Consider the following 9108-nt stretch of genomic DNA (forward strand, 5'->3'; position numbering starts at 1 on the left):
CCAGTAACGTGACCTGGCATCTTGTTCCGAACCCGGGTGATGTAAATCCGATTTCGTGTAAGTGGGTTTTTAAAATTAAAAGGCGGGCCGACGGGTCGATAGAAAGATATAAAGCTCGATTAGTGGCACGAGGTTTTTCACAGGAGTACGGGATCGATTATGAAGATACGTTTAGTCCCATAGCTAAGCTCGTTTCAGTTCGAGTAATTTTAGCTATCGCTGCGTGCAAAGGTTGGAATTTATGGCAAATGGATGTGAGTAATGCATTTTTATATGGCGATTTGGATCGGGTAATATACATGGATCAGCCGGGAGGTTTTGTAAGTCAAAAATTTCCTAATTATGTCTGTCAGTTAAAGAAAGCAATTTACGGCTTAAAACAGTCACCGCGGGCCTGGTTCGGTAAGATCGGTGAGTTTTTAGAACTTAACGGATTTGTTCCTACAATAGCCGATACCAGTGTGTTCGTCCGAGCCGAAGGTGACAAAACCGCTGTTGTCCTCGTTTATGTAGACGATTTAATTATAACCGGCGATTTAGTCTACGTGGTGGAGCAGTTAAAAACGAATCTGTGCACTCGTTTTTTTATGAAAGACTTGGGAAAATTAAAGCTCTTTTTGGGTCTAGAGCTCGAGTACGAGAATGATGGGTTTATACTTCACCAAAATCGGTATGTCGTTAATTTTTTGGTGAAATTCGGTATGGAAAGTTGCAAACCGATACGAGTACCCATGGAACCAAACAGGTCTCTTCGAGCCGAAGAAGGAAAAGAGTTGGAAGAAGTAACCATGTATAGGCAAATAATTGGAAGTCTTATTTATTTGACCTTGACTCGACCCGACATCACGTATGTCGTTGGTGTTCTTAGTAGATTTGTTCAAGCTCCGAGAAAATCGCACCTTGAAGCCGCTCGGTTAGTGTTGCGGTATGTGAAATTGACTCCGAGCTATGGTGTTAAGTTTAAGAGGGAGTCGAGTATGGAATTAATCGGGTTTTGCGATGCCGATTATGCTAAAGATCCGGACACGAGACGGTGTACAACCGGGTATGTTTTCTTGATTGGTTCAAGTGCTGTTACTTGGTGTAGCAAAAGGCAGCCCACGGTGTCACTTTCGACTACCGAGGCGGAGTATCGGGCTGCGACTATGGCCGCGCAAGAGTGCGTGTGGCTGGTTCGTTTTATAAACGAGTTAAATCAAGGTAAAAAACGAGAAGGTAACCTTGTATGGGGATAATGTGTCTTCGATATTGTTGGCTAAGAATCCCACGTTTCATGCGCGTACGAAACATATAGAAGTTCATTATCACTTTATTCGTGAGAAGGTGTTGAATGGAGAAATTGATTTTAAATATGTTAACACGTTGGAGCAAGCTGCTGATATGTTCACGAAGAGTTTGCCAAAAGAGAAGCTTGTGAAGTTTTGTACTCGCTTGGGAATGAAGGAAGCAAATATCGAGAGGGAGTGTTAAACGAGACGATATTTAAGGGCGGTTCGGTAAATCTCATGGGGTGGCTTGGAGGAGATTTTAAATAATAATTCGTTTATTATTTATTAATAAGTTAGTCTTTATCCTAATTCCTATTTGAGTTTGGCTCAAATTGTGTATTTGAGTTCGAGTAGGATTAGGCCAAAGGATATCTATATAAGCCTTTGGTATTTGATGTATTATTTAAGTTTTTCCCATTCGTTGGTTTTCTTAATAAGTGTTGAATTATTTTGTTTGTCAAATATAGTTCCAGTAGGTGCAATTTAATTACTTTGAGATCAAAGTAATTGACCTCTTCTTGTTCGTACAGTAGAGGCACACAACACCAATAGCAATTGTTGAGTTCTGCAGCATAAGGCAACCCTTTTCTTGTTTGTGCAAAAAGGCACTTGAGCTGCAATATTATTTTGACATCACTTGTGAACCTCTCTCGGTTTAACAGTTTTGTGCCATGATATCCGAACCGGAATCTTGAACCCCTTGATTACTGATCCTTGCGTAAGAGAGGCTGTGATGAGAGTGTTGAAACCCGACCCAGAATCAGCGGGCGCTATTGAGTTGGAATGTTCCAAGAATTCATGGCAGGGGATCATCACGAGGCTATGGAACACCAAGTATATTGATGTTATTATTACGGGATTCATGTCACAGTACATACCCACTCTTGATTATTATGGGAATGGCCTCCCGCTTGTGTCCACATTGTATGCTTCGTCGGAGAGTTATTTCGGTGTCAACCTAAACCCGCTTTGTAAACCTTGTGAAGTTTCGTACACCTTTATTCCAACCTTGGGTTATTTTGAATTCCTACCTGTTACTCGCAACAACGACCTTGCTAGTTCAGTCAATGAGAAAGAACAACAGGAGCTGCTCGATCTTTCTGAGGTTAAACTCGGTCAAGAATACGAGGTTGTGGTCACCACTTATGCTGGTTAGTGCTTTCTTCGTACTAATGATATATACTTTTATGTTATTTGTATTTTTATATTTTTAAAAATGGTTGATTGAGAGTAACTTTTCATGTGCACCATGTGTTTAATGGAATGATTCCATGAGATCGCAGGACTTTACAGGTACCAAGTTGGTGATGTGTTAAGAGTCGTGGGATTCAAGAACAAATCGCCACAATTTAATTTCGTTTGTCGAAAGAATGTGGCATTGAGCATTGATTCCGACAAGACTGATGAAATCGAGTTACACAAAGGAGTTGAGACCGCAGTCAACCATTTGACACCATTTGGTGCGATATTGGCCGATTACACGAGCTATGCAGACACCGCAACCATCCCTGGCCATTATGTTATCTTATGGGAGCTGAGCCTAAACCAAATCACAAGAATCCCGCCTTCAGTTTTTGAAGAATGCTGTCTTGCAATTGAAGAGTCACTCAATAGTGTTTATCGACAAGGGCGTACTTCTGACAAGTCAATCGGACCATTAGAGATCAAGATAGTGGAAAACGGGACGTTTGATAAACTCATGGACTATGCAATCAATTTAGGTGCATCAATCAACCAGTACAAGACACCCCGGTGCGTGAAGTTTGCACCCATTGTCGAACTGTTAAACTCAAGAGTTGTATCAAGTTACTTTAGCCCGAAATGCCCGAGATGGGTTCCCGGGCATAAGCAGTGGGGTTACACTAATGAGTGAAATTAGGTTTAGTTAGAAGAATAAATAACACGTCATCATGTGTCAATAGTCACGTTACTTTTGTTGTTTGTTGTTGGATTAAGGTTAAGGGATTTAAATTAAAAGCGTTTAAGGGGGTGTTTGGCCTAGCTTTTATTTTTTTGGATTAAGGTTAAGGGATTTAAATTAAAAGCGTTTAAGGGGGTGTTTGGCCTAGCTTTTATTTTTTGGCTTATGCTTTTATTTTCAAGGAGCTTATAGCTTATTTTCTATTGTTTGATAAACTTCCTATAAGTGTTTGGATTAACTTATATTCTACAAGTTGATAATAAGTTGTTAAATCCAATATTCTTTAATTTTAATTTGTTAGTAATAAGTTACTTCAATACTTATTAATCTATCACCATTTAAGGGCAGCTAAAAAACCAACTTCAAATAAGATTCTTTAAATTAGCTTATAAGCTTAAAAAGCTAAACCAAACACCAAACTAAGCTTATTTTGTAAAAAAAAACTAAAAAAGCTATAAGCATGGTTAAATAGACTAGACCAAACACCCCCTTAAGGTTAAAAATGTAACACCCTAGGCAAATCCTACATTGGCCGTGGACAAGAGAGATCCTTGGTTCATAAGTAAATGTCCCGCCTCTTAAATCACCAACGTGTTTTGGGCTTAATGGAAGTGGACGAGAGAAGAGCTCCACAGTTAAGCGTGCTCAGATGGGAGTAGTAGCAGGATGGGTGACCTCCTGGGAAGTCTCCACCTAGGCAACCAAAGACAAATCCGTGAGCTCTTCGTGGGCAAAACGGACAATATTGGTGGTGCGAGGGGCAGGATGTTACAAAAAACCTCAACTTGACATTTGATTTAAAATCTAGCAGGAATCTTGCCTTGTCCTCAACTTGGCTTGGTTTGTAAAGCAAACAGATTTTGTTTTTCAATCTTGCTTCTAAATTACTTGAACTATAAAACATGAAAAATATAATATTTCTAATAGTTTTAGTCATTGTTGTAAAACTCGCTAGGCGGTCCCTAGGTGGCTGACCCCCTTGCAGGGAGTATTTGGATTGTACTCGGACATGATAAATATAACATAAAATTATTATTTGATACTATATATATATATGTTAAGACAAGCATAATTCAAGTCAAGATAAACATAATTCATATAAAAAAAGCATAATTCATATAAAAAACATAATTCAAAAAATTCATGCTTTGTTGTTATTTTTAATTTTTTTACAAAAATAAAAAAATAAAAAATTGGTGGCTGAGTAATCCCGAGTATTCCGATTTTTGACCGAGTTGGACCTTGGCGAGTAATGGTGGCCGAGTTGGAAAAAGGCGGAAAGATTGATATCCAAGGACCTTGGAATCCGACTTTTACAACAATGGTTTTAGTTTAATAATCCGCTCGAATTTTCAAACTTCAGATAAAAAAAAAAAAAGAACATAGGGACGTGTGTTTAATTTTCATAAAGTTGAAGTGGTTGTTAATGCCTTATTTAGATTAGGAAACTGATTTTCTTGAAGGTTCAAGTCTTAGTTAGGCATCGTATTTGCCACTTTTTATGACTCTCTTACACAGTAACTTTGTTTTTCTTTTTCAAACAAATTCATTCAAAATTGGTTGAAATTTTGAAATCAACGAGCATCTCACTTGATTCATAATGTGAAGAGTTAACTACTATTTACAATGTGGTCAACAGGCGGATGCACTTTGAAACCCCATTTCAAATTTAAGCCACCTGCATCCTCCAACGTCATCAGTCATCAGTGTGATATAGCATGAGCTCAACCATCATCATCTGAACGCTTAACTTCTGTTTAAATGCGTCTGAAAGGACCATAATACACCTCTATTTTGCGACTTTGTGGTTTGATGTTCTAAACATTGCACCCATTTTCGTTTTTCCTCCATAATATAAGCTAACAGATTTTTGACTTTTAGTTTGACCTTTATGTTGACTTCCATTTTGATTACACCTTTGACCCGATAGACTTTGAACCCGATTGGCTGTTTCACATTGAACACGATTGGCCTATTTAACTTTAAACCCGATTGGCCCAATTGACTTTGAATCCGAGTGGTGTCACACATATTTTGACCCGATGACTTTGACCTGATGCAGTGCACGCATATTATGACCTGATGACTTTAACCTTAGTACTACAATATAGGTACTTCAGCTGACTTTTAATGTCAACATTTGCATTGATCAAATATAAAATTATCCAATTTGGTACTGATTTACCACACACAAATTTCACTTTCGTGTAATTGTGTAAATTATAATCTACAAAACCAAATTATTTTACCAATGTTTACCATCAATATAAAATTGAAACTTGTAAAACAACAAATCTTGACCCACCAAGTCTAATTAACTTACTCCAAGTCAGTTATACTACTAACCTGAATCAGTTTTATATTAAAAAAAGTAATTTAATTAACAAACGATTATTTCTTTACAAAGTCTAACAGTTGACTTTCACAAACAAGTCTAATTAACTGATTAACTAACCTACATTTTGATTGTTTAACTGATTTAGTAATTGATTAACATGATTAACCGATTAACACACCCGCATTTTGACTGTTTAACATGATTAACGGATTAACTAATTAACCTGTTTAACATGCATTAACTAACTAATCAGTTAGGGAAGGATTGCAAGCCTTGTACGTACCATGTGCATGAATGTTTATGTTTCGGTATAGGGAAGGACTGCAAACCTTGTATGTACGGTACCGTGAATGTGAATGTTGTGGTATTAGGAAAGACTTTGAATCTTATGCGTATTGCGAACGTGTGAACATAGGGAAGGACTGCGAACCTTATATGTACTCACTAACATGAGCATAGGGATAGACTATACATAGTATGCACGTTAGTGTTAATGTTTTCGGGTTTCCCTGAATGTTCTAGCCTTCTAGAACAAAACTTGAGAGAGAAAGTTGGGGAACAAGTAAAGAAGGTTGAGACGCAAAATTAGGAGGCTTGGGTGGAAGTTCAGATATATGGGAAAGGAAAAGGGGACAAGACTCAACCAATTGCATGTCCTAACATTGGGTGTAAAAAGCTATGTTTTCTGGTGGGTTTGTGTCATAGTTTGTAGTTTGTACCTTGTCCTTATTGGGTGATGTGGGCTTGACTTAGTGAATGGGGCAGCCCTCTCACGTAGTTTGGGCTTAGTTAGAATGCAATTTTCAGATGGCGAGGAAGGGCGGTTAATTACTACATTCTTATTATAATTTTTCAAGCCTTTGCATTTTATTTTGTTATGAACTGTAGAAGGTAAACATATGAAGAATCCAAACAGCGAATATATTTTAGGGCAATTGTTTGCACATTCATTAAATTAAATGTGTCGTGATAGTGGTTTGCACGTGTCAACATAATTACGTAGTTTATTCATGTGAACACTTGGACCCATCATTGTTATAATTCATTAACCGCATCATTATAACAAGCTTAGGCGTACGTACCATTGTAATTGAGAACTTCAATGCATGTTATAACTAGAAATGTATTGACAGTTATAGATATAGCTTTTTGTAAACATACATATAGATATATCAAATATCAAACGTAAGTTAAAGACAGTAAATTCTTAATGTTGTGGCGTTCTTTTAAAAGTAATGATTTATATAAAGGTTATTTGAATTTCAAAGACTGATAAACTAGATTTAAGTCAAAATGTGGCATTTGCTTCAGATTCCTGTTCACAATTCAAGACCATTTCAACACTTTTATTAATTTCAATTTTCTTACCGTCATAATTTTAACCGTTAAAATAGTGCGACCAAAAATTTTGAAAATGCATAATGTGCTTTTCATGAAAAATTACTTTGTATATTTAAAGTAATTAAAAGTAAGTTCTATCAAACAGCAACGTCCAAGTAAACCCGTATTGTAAATGAACAAACAAACACAAATGAGTTTGCCTATGTTTTTTCGTTCATTAAGGAGATAAGCTATATAAATTGTTATTTTTTTCCGATTATTATGAAATTATATATCCAAAATAAAAATCATTATTTTTTAAACGACAAATTTCTTTTAACATTGTTGTCAACCCAAGACCTTCAACCTTCCCTTTGGCCTCTCTTAGTCAATGGATCACTATTATAATTTTTTTCCTTGACATTTTATTCATTTTTTTATATATTTTTTGATAATAATTTGAAGGATCCAAGATGTTATCACGGGGGACCAACATGCAAGCTGCCTCCAACCTTATTGCCAATTAACGACAAAACTTACAATAAAAAAATAAACAAAACAAGTCTTTTGTTGAAAGTTGAATACGTGAATATGCTGTCATCCGATGGCTTTCCGTCTCCTTCCTGGAACCTCTATACACCTAGCTTAATCTTCTTCACATATTTATACCATCATCTCACTTTATATCTTCTCATCAATTTCTTACAAACCAATTCAACAATCGCTAATCAATGGAAGCCAGAAACCAATCTCAATTCCAGGATTTCTTACCCGTAATGGCGGATAAACTTGGCGGCGATGGTTTGATCCAAGAACTGTGTAACGGGTTTCAGTTGCTGATGGATCGCGATAAAGGCGTGATCACTTTTGATAGTCTGAAGAAGAATTCATCACTTTTGGGGCTTCAGGATTTGTCGGATGCTGATCTTTTGAGCATGTTGAGGGAAGGAGATTATGATGGAGATGCCACACTCAGTCAAATGGAGTTTTGTGTTCTTATGTTTAGATTAAGTCCTGATTTGATGGATCAATCTGAGTTTTTGTTAGAAGAAGCCTTGGAACAGGATTTTGATCATTTCCAATATTGAATTCATGCAAAGTTGTTAATCACTTTATTGTTTTAAAAGTTATTGAATATGCCAAACGCCCAAATCTGATATTTTCCATGCCAGATTGAGTTGCATGTTCTGCCATTTTAGTTGCACATGGAGTTTAGTATTGAAGCCCTGATTGAAAATTTGATATTCTTAGAACCTCGTGTCTATGATAATTGATAATTTGATATCACTACTTGAGTATTTGTGGTTGCCATTTTGGTCGCAAATAAGGCGTAAACACGTTTGGGCGACTATTTTGCGATTGGAATGACAATGACAAAAACCTTCGTTGCTAATCTCATTTTACAAAACTGCGACCATCTCTGTGACACGTCGTAACGGCCCCCTTTTATTTCTTTGTCACAAATCCGTGGCAAAAAGATTTATTTTTTATAAACATTATTGTTCACAAGATTGCTAATGTTTTAAAAATAAAAGATTATTTTTGCTTTTATTCAACGTTTGCCGGTTAAACTAGTTATACCGGATTTTCGTAAGACAGCCAGTATTTAGAATCCGGTATTTTTTGACGGTTTGCTAGAACATCGTACCGCCGGCTTTTTTTTTGAATACCGGTTTAATGTTGTGTGATGATTAAGGTTTAAATGCTCGTTATTTATAGGATCAATTTGAACGTATAAAGTTTCCGGCCGGTTACGGTGGTCACGGGATTCAATCGCACAATTAATCAAGTTATAACGCATTATTAACGTTGATTAAGGATCTCTATTTTGGTCTACAAGCGTTACGAGCGGTTAATGGTGTTAATAAACATGTTGGATGGGATTTTATGCTTAGCCGCCGGCAATGTTGTCGTCGCTGGACGGTGGTCGAAAAAGTGTGTGACGAAAAACGAGGGGCTGGGTAGTTGGGGTTGGGTTTATTTAGTTTAATAATATAATTTGAATTATATTTACTCATGAAACGAACTTGAGAATATTATATATATATATATAACCGAAAATTCGAAATGAGTTGCGTTTTTGGGTTTGAAAAGTAACGAATGTTACAGATCACATGGATGGTGAACGGCGCCGGTTAGTCGGCTATGTTTAAGGGACAAAAATTATAATTATGTCACCCGTATAAAGGGTTCTAAAATATAAAAATAGGGGCTCAGGTTTTTGTTGTAGGTTTCTAACTTTATAGAAACCTCTTTTGTAA

At 36.6% G+C, this 9108-nt stretch overlaps 2 pseudogenes; both read left to right on the forward strand.

The window, feature by feature from the left end:
- Positions 1–2001: 2001 nt before the first annotated feature.
- On the forward strand, positions 2002–3141 carry LOC143620098 (indole-3-acetic acid-amido synthetase GH3.5 pseudogene; annotated as a pseudogene).
- Positions 3142–7533: 4392 nt separating this feature from the next.
- On the forward strand, positions 7534–7956 carry LOC143619944 (calcium-binding protein KRP1 pseudogene; annotated as a pseudogene).
- The last annotated feature ends 1152 nt before the right edge of the window (positions 7957–9108 follow it).

This window comes from Bidens hawaiensis, unplaced genomic scaffold (assembly GCF_021521415.1).
Source record: "Bidens hawaiensis isolate Kalapana, Puna unplaced genomic scaffold, B.hawaiensis_p1.1 tig00002525_1, whole genome shotgun sequence".
NCBI classification, from domain to species: Eukaryota; Viridiplantae; Streptophyta; class Magnoliopsida; order Asterales; family Asteraceae; genus Bidens; species Bidens hawaiensis.